Source organism: Stenella coeruleoalba, assembly GCF_951394435.1.
Source record: "Stenella coeruleoalba genome assembly, contig: scaffold_51, whole genome shotgun sequence".
NCBI classification, from domain to species: Eukaryota; Metazoa; Chordata; class Mammalia; order Artiodactyla; family Delphinidae; genus Stenella; species Stenella coeruleoalba.
This window is the reverse complement of record NW_027646377.1, coordinates 1,026,206-1,041,771: the sequence shown is the minus strand read 5'-3', so window position 1 is coordinate 1,041,771 and position 15,566 is coordinate 1,026,206. Positions and strand designations below refer to the sequence as shown.

At 43.9% G+C, this 15,566-nt stretch overlaps 1 long non-coding RNA gene across 1 annotated transcript in view; it reads right to left on the bottom strand.

The window, feature by feature from the left end:
* The window catches only part of LOC307181144, a 902,340-nt gene extending 900,948 nt beyond the window's left edge, over positions 1-1,392 (bottom strand). Inside the window, exon 1 of the long non-coding RNA XR_013826008.1 lies at positions 1,256-1,392. This is a non-coding gene — a long non-coding RNA (uncharacterized lncRNA). The remainder of the gene's footprint in view (positions 1-1,255) is intronic.
* Positions 1,393-15,566: the final 14,174 nt, after the last annotated feature.

Here is a 15,566-nt window from a genome sequence, read left to right as displayed (position 1 = left end):
TGGTACTTACGTACAATGCAGTATCACTCAGCAATCAAAACTATGTCATCAGGCCCGTAGCAGCATAATGAGTGGATTCAGGTACGATGATTCTAACTGAAATAAGTCACACAGAAGAAGAAACATCATAAGATATCACTAATACACAGAATGTAAACTTGGCTACACAGGAACTGAATTACAGAACAGAACAGGGTCTCAAATTTAGAAAACCAACTTATGCTTGCTTAAGGGGAAAGGTGAGTTGGGGTGCTGCATAAAACCAGAGATTGAAATGAGCACAGATAAAGTTCCTTAAACCAAATATGGAATAGACAAGAGCTACTCCTTGCTCAACAAAATGGACTCAACACCCCATATTAAACGCCTAAGAATGTACCTGACTAGTAAGTATCTTAAAACCTATGGATTGCTATGTCTCCGAAAGAGAATCAAGCATGTGTACAGGGGCATAAACGCAGCAGTGATAGGATTGGAGAGGTTCGGTGAGCAAATGAAGACCCTTTGAAGTCATATTGTATGGTACCCATTACACGGGTCTCAACTCTCCAGGTTTAAGGTATTCTTCCTTCAGCTAAAACATGCATGTGGAACCCACAGTATGATCAACCGTGTGAACGGGAGATGTGTTCAAATATGTTTCAGTTTTCCTCCCCTGGTACTCGGGTGCAACATTCCAGACGCTTTACTAACACTCTCCCCACTTGGAGAGTCAACGCCTTTAAGCTCCTGTTTGGCCCAGTTTGCAATTTCTGCGGAAGATGAACAGGAATAGTGAGAACCAATGAGAGACTAGCTGGAGGTGTCTGGACGGGCAAATTTAACTCTCATTTCCCAACAGGAAGAGGAATTAACCAAAGGCTCCGCGTGCCGTGCCGGAACCAGATTAGGGCCTGAAGCCATTCTGCGGTGTTGCGGCCAGGTCACAAGAAAGGGAGTTGAAGAAAGGAGCTCAGTGGCACTGTAATTCACAAACCTGCAGAGTTATAAATGACAGCTATCGTCCAAAAATATACTGAAGTAAGGCTGCCAAGAGGACTTGAAAGCGGGGCAGAATTGCAGGAAACCGATTTCAGGAGGTAGTCTGGAATTGCATTGAAAGCATACGAAAAGAGGCAGAACGTCCACAATGATGCACTTGGCCAAAAAGGGCGTATGCGTTTTTTCCTGAATATATTCAGGAAAAAACGCATACGCACTTTTTGGCCAACCAAGCAAGCTTGCAAAGGAAATCTGCACTACAATGAAGTCTCACTTCCCCCCGGTCAAAAGGGCCATCTGAAAAATGTGTAAAATCCAGAAAGGCAGGACAGGCCATGGAGAACTGGGAGCCTTGTTATGCTGATGGGTGGGATGTAAATTGCCAACAGACACTCGGGAGAAGTGTATGGTGTTTCCTGAAACATCTAAAAAACAAAGCAACAGAGCCTAGGGCACTTCCACTTATGGTCCTATAGCTTAGGGAAATTAAAATCAAAAAGACACAGCCACCCCAATGTTTGGGACGCCTCTGTTTACAAGAACCTCGTTTACAGTACAAGTTCAACATCGCAGAAAGTGAAAAATGGATAAAGAAGTTGTGGTATTTACTTACAAAGCAATATCACTCAGCAATGAAATCTATGTCATCAGGCCCTTAGCAGCAAAATGAGTGGCTTCAGATATGATGATTCTAACTGAAATAAGTCACACAGAAAAAGAAACATCATAAGATATCACTAATACACGGAATGTAAACTTGGCTACACAGGAACTGAATTCCAAAACAGAACAGGGTCTCAAATTTAGAAAACCAACTTATGCTTGCTTAAGGGGAAAGGTGAGTTGGGGTGCTGCATAAAAGCAGAGATTGAAATGAGCACAGATAAAGTTCCTTAAGCCAAATATGGAATAGACAAGAGCTACTCCTTGCTCAACGAAATGGACTCAACACCGCATATTAAACGCCTAAGAATGTACCTGACTAGTAAGTATCTTAAAACCTATGGATTGCTATGTCTCCAAAAGAGAATCAAGGGTGTGTACAAGGGCATAAACGCAGCAGTGATAGGATTGGAGAGGTTCGGTGAGCAAATGAAAACCCTTTGAAGTCATATTGCATGGTACCCATTACACGGGTCTCAAATCTCCAGGTTTAAGGTATTCTTCCTTCAGCTAAAACATGCATGTGGAACCCAGAGTATGATCAACCGTGTGAATGGGAGACGTGTTCAAATATTTCTCAGTTTTCCTTCCCTGGTACTCGGGTGCAACATTCCAGACGCTTTACTAACACGCTCCCGACTTGGAGAGTCTGTCCCTTTAACCTCCTGTTTGGCCCAGTTTGCAATTTCTGCGGAAGATGAACAGGAATAAGGAGAACCAATGAGAGACTAGCTGGAGGTGTCTGGACGGGGAAATTTAACTCTCATTTCCCAACAGGAAGAGGAATTAACCAAAGGCTCAGCGTGCCGTGCCGGAAACAGATTAGGGCCTGAAGCCATCATGCAGTGTTGCGGCCAGCTCACAAGAAAGCGAGTTGAAGAAAGGAGCTCAGGGGCACTGTAATTCACAAACCTGCAGAGTTATAAATGACAGCTATCGTCCAAAAATATACGGAAGTAAGGCTGCCAAGAGGACTTGAAAGCGGGGCAGAATTGCAGGAAACCGATTTCAGGAGGTAGACTGGAATTGCATTGAAAGCATAGGAAAAGAGGCAGAACGTCCACAATGATGCACTTGGCCAAAAAGGGCGTATGCGGTTTTTCCTGAATATATTCAGGAAAAAACGCATACGCACTTTTTGGCCAACCAAGCAAACTTGCAAAGGAAATCTGCACTACAATGAAGTCTCACTTCCCCCCAGTCAAAAGGGCCATCTGAAAAAAGTGTAAAATCCAGAAAGGCAGGACAGGCCATGGAGAACTGGGAGCCTTGTTATGCTGATGGGCGGGATGTAAATTGCCAACAGACACTCGGGAGACGTGTATGGTGTTTCCTGAAACATCTAAAAAACAAAGCAGCAGAGCCTAGGGCACTTCCACTTATGGTCCTATAGCTTAGGGAAATTAAAATCAAAAAGACACAGCCACCCCAAAGTTTGGAACAGCTCTGTTTACAAGAACCTCGTTTACAGTACAAGTTCTACATCGCAGAAAGTGAAAAATGGATAAAGAAGTTGTGGTATCTACTTACAAAGCAATATCACTCAGCAATGAAATCTATGTCATCAGGCCCTTAGCAGCACGATGAGTGGATTCAGGTATGATGATTCTAACTGAAATAAGTCACACAGAAAAAGAAACATCATAAGATATCAGTAATACACGGAATGTAAACTTGGCTACACAGGAACTGAATTACAGAACAGAACAGGGTCTCAAATTTAGAAAACCAACTTATGCTTGCTTAAGGGGAAAGGTGAGTTGGGGTGCTGCATAAAACCAGAGATCGAAATGAGCACAGATAAAGTTCCTTAAGCCAAATATGGAATAGACAAGAGCTACTCCTTGCTCAACGAAATGGACTCAACACCGCATATTAAACGCCTAAGAATGTACCTGACTAGTAAGTATCTTAAAACCTATGGATTGCTATGTCTCCGAAAGAAAATCAAGCATGTGTACAGGGGCATAAACGCAGCAGTGATAGGATTGGAGAGGTTCGGTGAGCAAATGAAGACCCTTTGAAGTCATATTGCATGGTACCCATTCCACGGGTTTCAACTACCCAGGTTTAAGGTATTCTTCCTTCAGCTAAAACATGCATGTGGAACCTAGAGTATGATCAACCATGTGATCGGGAGACGTGTTCAAATATGTCTCAGTTTTCGTACCATGGTACTCGGGTGCAACATTCCAGATGCTTTACTAACACTCTCCCGACTTGGAGAGTCAGCGCCTTTAACCTCCTGTTTGGCCCAGTTTGCAATTTCTGCGGAAGATGAACAGGAATAGCGAGAACCAATGAGAGACTAGCTGGAGGTGTCTGGACGGGCAAATTTAACTCTCATTTCCCACCAGGAAGAGGAATTAACCAAAGGCTCAGCGTGCCGTGCCGGAACCAGATTAGCGCCTGAAGCCATCCTGCGGTGTTGCGGCCAGCTCACAAGAAAGCGAGTTGAAGAAAGGAGCTCAGGGGCACTGTAATTCACAAACCTGCAGAGTTATAAATGACAGCTATCGTCCAAAAATATACTGAAGTAAGGCTGCCAAGAGGACTTGAAAGCGGGGCAGAATTGCAGGAAACCGATTTCAGGAGGTAGACTGGAATTGCATTGAAAGCATAGGAAAAGAGGCAGAACGTCCACAATGATGCACTTGGCCAAAAAGGGCGTATGCGTTTTTTCCTGATTATATTCAGGAAAAAACGCATACGCCCTTTTTGGCCAACCAAGCAAGCTTGCAGAGGAAATCTGCACTACAATGAAGTCTCACTTCCCCCCGGTCAAAAGGGCCATCTGAAAAAAGTGTAAAATCCAGAAAGGCAGGACAGGCCATGGAGAACTGGGAGCCTTGTTATGCTGATGGGCGGGATGTAAATTGCCAACAGCCACTGGGGAGAAGTGTAAGGTGTTTTCTGAAACATCTAAAAAACAAAGCAACAGAGCCTAGGGCACTTCCACTTATGGTCCTATAGCTTAGGGAAATTAAAATCAAAAAGACACAGCCACCCCAAAGTCTGGGACGCCTCTGTTTACAAGAACCTCGTTTACCGTACAAGTTCAATATCACAGAAAGTGAAAAATGGATAAAGAACTTGTGGTACTTACGTACAATGCAGTATCACTCAGCAATGAAATCTATGTCATCAGGCCCGTAGCAGCATAATGAGTGGATTCAGGTACGATGATTCTAACTGAAATAAGTCACACAGAAAAATAAACATCATAAGATATCACTAATACACGGAATGTAAACTTGGCTACACAGGAACTGAATTCCAAAACAGAACAGGGTCTCAAACTGAGAAAACCAACTTATGCTTGCTTAAGGGGAAAGGTGAGTTGGGGTGCTGCATAAAACCAGAGATTGAAAAGAGCACAGATAAAGTTCCTTAAGCCAAATATGGAATAGACAAGAGCTACTCCTTGCTCAACGAAATGGACTCAACACCCCATATTAAACGCCTAAGAATGTACATGACTAGTAAGTATCTTAAAACCTATGGATTGCTATGTCTCCAAAAGAGAATCAAGCGTGTGTACAGGGACATAAACGCAGCAGTGATAGGATTGGAGAGGTTCGGTGAGCAAATGAAGACCGTTTGAAGTCATATTGCATGGTACCCATTCCACGGGTCTCAACTCTCCAGGTTTAAGGTATTCTTCCTTCAGCTAAAACATGCATGTGGAACACAGAGCATGAGCAAGTGTGTGAACGGGAGACGTGTTCAAATATGTCTCAGTTTTCCTCCCCTGGTACTCGGGTGCAACATTCCAGACGCTTTACTAACACTCTCCCTACTTGGAGAGTCAGCGCCTTTAACCTCCTGTTTGGCCCAGTTTGCAATTTCTGCGGAAGATGAACAGGAATAGGGAGAACCAATGAGAGACTAGCTGGAGGTGTCTGGACGGGCAAATTTAACTCTCATTTCCCACCAGGAAGAGGAAATAACCAAACGCTAAGCGTGCCGTGCTGGAACCAGATTAGGGCCTGAAGCCATCCTGCGGTGTTGCGGCCAGCTCACAAGAATGCGAGTTGAAGACAGGAGCTCAGGGGCACTGTAATTCACAAACCTGCAGAGTTATAAATGACAGCTATCGTCCAAAAATATACTGAAGTAAGGCTGCCAAGAGGACTTGAAAGCGGGGCAGAATTGCAGGAAACCGATTTCAGGAGGTAGACTGGAATTGCATTGAAAGCATAGGAAAAGAGGCAGAACGTCCACAATGATGCACTTAGCCAAAAAGGGCGTATGCGTTTTTTCCTGAATATATTCAGGAAGAAACGCATACGCCCTTTTTGGTCAACCAAGCAAGCTTGCAAAGGAAATCTGCACTACAATGAAGTCTCACTTCCCCCCAGTCAAAAGGGCCGTCTGAAAAAAGTGTAAAATCCAGAAAGGCAGGACAGGCCATGGAAAACTGGGAGCCTTGTTATGCTGATGGGCGGGATGTAAATTGCCAACAGACACTCAGGAGAAGTGTATGGTGTTTCCTGAAACATCTAAAAAACAAAGCAACAGAGCCTAGGGCACTTCCACTTATGGTCCTATAGCTTAGGGAAATTAAAATCAAAAAGACACAGCCACCCCAAAGTTTGGGACGCCTCTGTTTACAAGAACCTCGTTTACCGTACAAGTTCAATGTCACAGAAAGTGGAAAATGGATAAAGAACTTGTGGTACTTACGTACAATGCAGTATCACTCAGCAATCAAAACTATGTCATCAGGCCCGTAGCAGCATAATGAGTTGATTCAGGTACGATGATTCTAACTGAAATAAGTCACACAGAAAAAGAAACATCATAAGATATCAGTAATACACGGAATGTAAACTTGGCTACACAGGAACTGAATTCCAAAACAGAACAGGGTCTCAAATTGAGAAAACCAACTTATGCTTGCTTAAGTGGAAAGGTGAGTTGGGGTGCTGCATAAAACCAGAGATTGAAATGAGCACAGATAAAGTTCCTTAAGCCAAATATGGAATAGACAAGAGCTACTCCTTGCTCAATGAAATGGACTCAACACCCCATATTAAACGCCTAAGAATGTACCTGACTAGTAAGTATCTTAAAACCTATGGATTGCTATGTCTCCAAAAGAGAATCAAGCGTGTGCACAGGGGCATAAACGCAGCAGTGATAGGATTGGAGAGGTTCGGTGAGCAAATGAAGACCCTTTGAAGTCATATTGCATGGTGCCCATTACACGGGTCTCAACTCTCCAGGTTTAAGGTATTCTTCCTTCAGCTAAATCATACATGTGGAACCCAGAGTATGAGCAACCGTGTGAACGGGCGACATGTTCAAATATGTCTCAGTTTTCCTCCCCTGGTACTCGGGTGCAACATTCCAGACGCTTTACTAACACTCTCCCCACTTGGAGAGACAGCGCCTTTAACCTCCTGTTTGGCCCAGTTTGCAATTTCTGTGGAAGATGAACAGGAATAGGGAGAACCAATGAGAGACTAGCTGGAGGTGTCTGGACGGGGAAATTTAACTCTCATTTCCCAACAGGAAGAGGAATTAACCAAAGGCTCAGCGTGCCGTGCCGGAAACAGATTAGGGCCTGAAGCCATCATGCAGTGTTGCGGCCAGCTCACAAGAAAGCGAGTTGAAGAAAGGAGCTCAGGGGCACTGTAATTCACAAACCTGCAGAGTTATAAATGACAGCTATCGTCCAAAAATATACTGAAGTAAGGCTGCCAAGGGGACTTGAAAGCGGGGCAGAATTGCAGGAAACCGATTTCAGGAGGTAGACTGGAATTGCATTGAAAGCATAGGAAAAGAGGCAGAACGTCCACAATGATGCACTTGGCCAAAAAGGGCGTATGCGGTTTTTCCTGAATATATTCAGGAAAAAACGCATACGCCCTTTTTGGCCAACCAAGCAAACTTGCAAAGGAAATCTGCACTACAATGAAGTCTCACTTCCCCCCGGTCAAAAGGGCCATCTGAAAAAAGTGTAAAATCCAGAAAGGCAGGACAGGCCATGGAGAACTGGGAGCCTTGTTATGCTGATGGGCGGGATGTAAATTGCCAACAGACACTCGGGAGACGTGTATGGTGTTTCCTGAAACATCTAAAAAACAAAGCAGCAGAGCCTAGGGCACTTCCACTTATGGTCCTATAGCTTAGGGAAATTAAAATCAAAAAGACACAGCCACCCCAAAGTTTGGAACAGCTCTGTTTACAAGAACCTCGTTTACAGTACAAGTTCTACATCGCAGAAAGTGAAAAATGGATAAAGAAGTTGTGGTATCTACTTACAAAGCAATATCACTCAGCAATGAAATCTATGTCATCAGGCCCTTAGCAGCACGATGAGTGGATTCAGGTATGATGATTCTAACTGAAATAAGTCACACAGAAAAAGAAACATCATAAGATATCAGTAATACACGGAATGTAAACTTGGCTACACAGGAACTGAATTACAGAACAGAACAGGGTCTCAAATTTAGAAAACCAACTTATGCTTGCTTAAGGGGAAAGGTGAGTTGGGGTGCTGCATAAAACCAGAGATCGAAATGAGCACAGATAAAGTTCCTTAAGCCAAATATGGAATAGACAAGAGCTACTCCTTGCTCAACGAAATGGACTCAACACCGCATATTAAACGCCTAAGAATGTACCTGACTAGTAAGTATCTTAAAACCTATGGATTGCTATGTCTCCGAAAGAAAATCAAGCATGTGTACAGGGGCATAAACGCAGCAGTGATAGGATTGGAGAGGTTCGGTGAGCAAATGAAGACCCTTTGAAGTCATATTGCATGGTACCCATTCCACGGGTTTCAACTACCCAGGTTTAAGGTATTCTTCCTTCAGCTAAAACATGCATGTGGAACCTAGAGTATGATCAACCATGTGATCGGGAGACGTGTTCAAATATGTCTCAGTTTTCGTACCATGGTACTCGGGTGCAACATTCCAGATGCTTTACTAACACTCTCCCGACTTGGAGAGTCAGCGCCTTTAACCTCCTGTTTGGCCCAGTTTGCAAGTTCTGCGGAAGATGAACAGGAATAGCGAGAACCAATGAGAGACTAGCTGGAGGTGTCTGGACGGGCAAATTTAACTCTCATTTCCCACCAGGAAGAGGAATTAACCAAAGGCTCAGCGTGCCGTGCCGGAACCAGATTAGCGCCTGAAGCCATCTTGCGGTGTTGCGGCCAGCTCACAAGAAAGCGAGTTGAAGAAAGGAGCTCAGGGGCACTGTAATTCACAAACCTGAAGAGTTATAAATGACAGCTATCGTCCAAAAATATACTGAAGTAAGGCTGCCAAGAGGACTTGAAAGCGGGGCAGAATTGCAGGAAACCGATTTCAGGAGGTAGACTGGAATTGCATTGAAAGCATAGGAAAAGAGGCAGAACGTCCACAATGATGCACTTGGCCAAAAAGGGCGTATGCGTTTTTTCCTGATTATATTCAGGAAAAAACGCATACGCCCTTTTTGGCCAACCAAGCAAGCTTGCAGAGGAAATCTGCACTACAATGAAGTCTCACTTCCCCCCGGTCAAAAGAGCCATCTGAAAAAAGTGTAAAATCCAGAAAGGCAGGACAGGCCATGGAGAACTGGGAGCCTTGTTATGCTGATGGGCGGGATGTAAATTGCCAACAGCCACTGGGGAGAAGTGTAAGGTGTTTTCTGAAACATCTAAAAAACAAAGCAACAGAGCCTAGGGCACTTCCACTTATGGTCCTATAGCTTAGGGAAATTAAAATCAAAAAGACACAGCTACCCCAAAGTCTGGGACGCCTCTGTTTACAAGAACCTCGTTTACCGTACAAGTTCAATATCACAGAAAGTGAAAAATGGATAAAGAACTTGTGGTACTTACGTACAATGCAGTATCACTCAGCAATGAAATCTATGACATCAGGCCCCTAGCAGCATAATGAGTGGATTCAGGTACGATGATTCTAACTGAAATAAGTCACACAGAAAAATAAACATCATAAGATATCACTAATACACGGAATGTAAACTTGGCTACACAGGAACTGAATTCCAAAACAGAACAGGGTCTCAAACTGAGAAAACAAACTTATGCTTGCTTAAGGGGAAAGGTGAGTTGGGGTGCTGCATAAAACCAGAGATTGAAAAGAGCACAGATAAAGTTCCTTAAGCCAAATATGGAATAGACAAGAGCTACTCCTTGCTCAACGAAATGGACTCAACACCCCATATTAAACGCCTAAGAATGTACATGACTAGTAAGTATCTTAAAACCTATGGATTGCTATGTCTCCAAAAGAGAATCAAGCGTGTGTACAGGGATATAAACGCAGCAGTGATAGGATTGGAGAGGTTCGGTGAGCAAATGAAGACCGTTTGAAATCATATTGCATGGTACCCATTCCACGGGTCTCAACTCTCCAGGTTTAAGGTATTCATCCTTCAGCTAAAACATGCATGTGGAACCCAGAGCATGAGCAACTGTGTGAACGGGAGACGTGTTCAAATATGTCTCAGTTTTCCTCCCCTGGTACTCGGGTGCAACATTCCAGACGCTTTACTAACACTCTCCCTACTTGGAGAGTCAGCGCCTTTAACCTCCTGTTTGGCCCAGTTTGCAATTTCTGCGGAAGATGAACAGGAATAGGGAGAACCAATGAGAGACTAGCTGGAGGTGTCTGGACGGGCAAATTTAACTCTCATTTCCCACCAGGAAGAGGAAATAACCAAACGCTAAGCGTGCCGTGCTGGAACCAGATTAGGGCCTGAAGCCATCCTGCGGTGTTGCGGCCAGCTCACAAGAATGCGAGTTGAAGACAGGAGCTCAGGGGCACTGTAATTCACAAACTTGCAGAGTTATAAATGACAGCTATCGTCCAAAAATATACTGAAGTAAGGCTGCCAAGAGGACTTGAAAGCGGGGCAGAATTGCAGGAAACCGATTTCAGGAGGTAGACTGGAATTGCATTGAAAGCATAGGAAAAGAGGCAGAACGTCCACAATGATGCACTTAGCCAAAAAGGGCGTATGCGTTTTTTCCTGAATATATTCAGGAAGAAACGCATACGCCCTTTTTGGTCAACCAAGCAAGCTTGCAAAGGAAATCTGCACTACAATGAAGTCTCACTTCCCCCCTGTCAAAAGGGCCATCTGAAAAAAGTGTAAAATCCAGAAAGGCAGGACAGGCCATGGAGAACTGGGAGCCTTGTTATGCTGATGGGCGGGATGTAAATTGCCAACAGACACTCAGGAGAAGTGTATGGTGTTTCCTGAAACATCTAAAAAACAAAGCAACAGAGCCTAGGGCACTTCCACTTATGGTCCTATAGCTTAGGGAAATTAAAATCAAAAAGACACAGCCACCCCAAAGTTTGGGACGCCTCTGTTTACAAGAACCTCGTTTACCGTACAAGTTCAATGTCACAGAAAGTGGAAAATGGATAAAGAACTTGTGGTACTTACGTACAATGCAGTATCACTCAGCAATCAAAACTATGTCATCAGGCCCGTAGCAGCATAATGAGTTGATTCAGGTACGATGATTCTAACTGAAATAAGTCACACAGAAAAAGAAACATCATAAGATATCAGTAATACACGGAATGTAAACTTGGCTACACAGGAACTGAATTCCAAAACAGAACAGGGTCTCAAATTGAGAAAACCAACTTATGCTTGCTTAAGGGGAAAGGTGAGTTGGGGTGCTGCATAAAACCAGAGATTGAAATGAGCACAGATAAAGTTCCTTAAGCCAAATATGGAATAGACAAGAGCTACTCCTTGCTCAATGAAATGGACTCAACACCCCATATTAAACGCCTAAGAATGTACCTGACTAGTAAGTATCTTAAAACCTATGGATTGCTATGTCTCCAAAAGAGAATCAAGCGTGTGTACAGGGGCATAAACGCAGCAGTGATAGGATTGGAGAGGTTCGGTGAGCAAATGAAGACCCTTTGAAGTCATATTGCATGGTGCCCATTACACGGGTCTCAACTCTCCAGGTTTAAGGTATTCTTCCTTCAGCTAAATCATACATGTGGAACCCAGAGTATGAGCAACCGTGTGAACGGGAGACGTGTTCAAATATGTCTCAGTTTTCCTCCCCTGGTACTCGGGTGCAACATTCCAGACGCTTTACTAACACTCTCCCCACTTGGAGAGACATCGCCTTTAACCTCCTGTTTGGCCCAGTTTGCAATTTCTCTGGAAGATGAACAGGAATAGGGAGAACAAATGAGAGACTAGCTGGAGGTGTCTGGACGGGCAAATTTAACTCTCATTTCCCACCAGGAAGAGGAAATAACCAAAGGCTCAGCGTGCTGTGCCAGAACCAGATTAGGGCCTGAAGCCATCCTGCGGTGTTGCGGCCAGCTCAAAAGAAAGCGAGTTGAAGAAAGGAGCTCAGGGGCACTGTAATTCACAAACCTGCAGAGTTATAAATGACAGCTATCGTCCAAAAATATACTGAAGTAAGGCTGCCAAGAGGACTTGAAAGCGGGGCAGAATTGCAGGAAACCGATTTCAGGAGGTAGACTGGAATTGCATTGAAAGCATAGGAAAAGAGGCAGAACGTCCACAATGATGCACTTGGCCAAAAAGGGCGTATGCGTTTTTTCCTGAATATATTCAGGAAAAAACGCATACGTCCTGTTTGGCCAACCAAGCAAGCTTGCAAAGGAAATCTGCACTACAATGAAGTCTCACTTCCCCCCGGTCAAAAGGGCCATCTGAAAAAAGTGTAAAATCCAGAAAGGCAGGACAGGCCATGGAGAACTGGGAGCCTTGTTATGCTGATGGGCGGTATGTAAATTGCCAACAGACACTCGGGAGAAGTGTATGGTGTTTCCTGAAACATCTAAAAAACAAAGCAACAGAGCCTAGGGCACATCCACTTATGGTCCTATAGCTTAGGGAAATTAAAATCAAAAAGACACAGCCACCCCAAAGTTTGGAACACCTCTGTTTACAAGAATCTCGTTTACAGTACAAGTTCAACATCGCAGAAAGTGAAAAATGGATAAAGAAGTTGTGGTATTTACTTACAAAGCAATATCACTCAGCAATGAAATCTATGTCATCAGGCCCTTGGCAGCACAATGAGTGGATTCAGGTATGATGATTCTAACTGAAATAAGTCACACAGAAAAAGAAACATCATAAGATATCAGTAATACACCGAATATAAACTTGGCTACACAGGAACTCAATTACAGAACAGAACACGGTCTCAAATTTAGAAAACCAACTTATGCTTGCTTAAGGGGAAAGGTGAGTTGGGGTGCTGCATAAAACCAGAGATCGAAATGAGCACAGATAAAGTTCCTTAAGCCAAATATGGAATAGACAAGAGCTACTCCTTGCTCAACGAAATGGACTCAACACCGCATATTAAACGCCTAAGAATGTACCTGACTAGTAAGTATCTTAAAACCTATGGATTGCTATGTCTCCGAAAGAGAATCAAGCATGTGTACAGGGGCATAAACGCAGCAGTGATAGGATTGGAGAGGTTCGGTGAGCAAATGAAGACCCTTTGAAGTCATATTGCATGGTACCCATTCCACGGGTTTCAACTACCCAGGTTTAAGGTATTCTTCCTTCAGCTAAAACATGCATGTGGAACCTAGAGTATGATCAACCATGTGATCGGGAGACGTGTTCAAATATGTCTCAGTTTTCGTACCCTGGTACTCGGGTTCAACATTCCAGACGCTTTACTAACACGCTCCCGACTTGGAGAGTCTGTCCCTTTAACCTCCTGTTTGGCCCAGGTTGCTATTTCTGCGGAAGATGAACAGGAATAGTGAGAACCAATGAGAGACTAGCTGGAGGTGTCTGGTCAGGCAAATTTAACTCTCATTTCCCAGCAGGAAGAGGAATTACCAAAGGCTCAGCGTGCCGTGCCTGAACCAGATTAGGGCCTGAAGCCATCCTGCGGTGTTGCGGCCAGCTCAAAAGAAAGCGAGTTGAAGAAAGGAGCTCAGGGGCACTGTAATTCACAAACCTGCAGAGTTATAAATGACAGCTATCGTCCAAAAATATACTGAAGTAAGGCTGCCAAGAGGACTTGAAAGCGGGGCAGAATTGCAGGAACCCGTTTCAGGAGGTAGACTGGAATTGCATTGAAAGCATAGGAAAAGAGGCAGAACGTCCAGAATGATGCACTTGGCCAAAAAGGGCGTATGCGTTTTTTCCTGAATATATTCAGGAAAAAACGCATACGCCCTTTTAGGCCAACCAAGCAAACTTGCAAAGGAAATCTGCACTACAATGAAGTCTCACTTCCCCCCGGTCAAAAGGGCCATCTGAGAAAAGTGTAAAATCCAGAAAGGCAGGACAAGCCATGGAGAACGGGGAGCCTTGTTATGCTGATGGTCAGGATGTAAATTGCCAACAGACACTCAGGAGACCTGTATGGTGTTTCCTGAAACATCTAAAAACCAAAGCAACAGAGCCTAGGGCACTTCCACTTATGGTCCTATAGCTTAGGGAAATTAAAATCAAAAAGACACAGCCACCCCAAAGTTTGGGACGCCTCTGTTTACAAGAACCTCGTTTACAGTACAAGTTCAACATCGCAGAAAGTGAAAAATGGATAAAGAAGTTGTGGTATTTACTTACAAAGCAATATCACTCAGCAATGAAATCTATGTCATCAGGCCCTTCGCAGCACAATGAGTGGATTCAGGTATGATGATTCTAACTGAAATAAGTCACACAGAAAAAGAAACATTGTAAGATATCAGTAATACACGGAATGTAAACTTGGCTACACAGGAACTGAATTACAGAACAGAACAGGGTCTCAAATTTAGAAAACCAACTTATGCTTGCTTAAGGGGAAAGGTGAGTTGGGGTGCTGCATAAAACCAGAGATTGAAATGAGCAGAGATAAAGTTCCTTAAGCCAAATATGGAATAGACAAGAGCTACTCCTTGCTCAACGAAATGGACTCAACACCCCATATTAAACGCCTAAGAATATACCTGACTAGTAAGTATCTTAAAACCTATGGATTGCTATGTCTCCAAAAGAGAATCATGCGTGTGTACAGGGGCATAAACACAGCAGTGATAGGATTGGAGAGGTTCGGTGAGCAAATGAAGACCCTTTGAAGTCATATTGCATGGTACCCATTCCATGGGTTTCAACTACCCAGGTTTAAGGTATTCTTCCTTCAGCTAAAACATGCATGTGGAACCTAGAGTATGATCAACCATGTAAACGGGAGACGTGTTCAATATGTCTCAGTTTTCGTACCCTGGTACTCGGGTGCAACATTCCAGACACTTTACTAACACTCTCCCGACTTGGAGAGTCAGTCCCTTTAACCTCCTGTTTGGCCCAGTTTGCAATTTCTGCGGAAGATGAACAGGAATAGCGAGAACCAATGAGAGACTAGCTGGAGGTGTCTGGACGGGAAAATTTAACTCTCATTTCCCACCAGGAAGAGGAAATAACCAAAGGCTCAGCGTGCCGTGCCGGAACCAGATTAGGGCCTGAAGCCATTCTGCGGTGATGCGGCAGGTCACAAGAAAGCGAGTTGATGTAAGGAGCTCAGGGGCACTGTAATTCACAAACCTGCAGAGTTATAAATGACAGCTATCGTCCAAAAATATACTGAAGTAAGGCTGCCAAGAGGACTTGAAAGCGGGGCAGAATTGCAGGAAACCGATTTCAGGAGGTAGACTGGAATTGCATTGAAAGCATAGGAAAAGAGGCAGAACGTCCACAATGATGCACTTGGCCAAAAAGTGCATATGCGTTTTTTCCTCAATATATTCAGGAAAAAACGCATACGCCCTTTTGGCCAACCAAGCAAGCTTGCAAAGGAAATCTGCACTACAATGAAGTCTCACTTCCCCGCGGTCAAAAGGGCCATCTGAAAAAAGTGAAAATCCAGAAAGGCAAGACAGGCCATGGAGAACTGGGAGCCTTGTTATGCTGATGGGCGG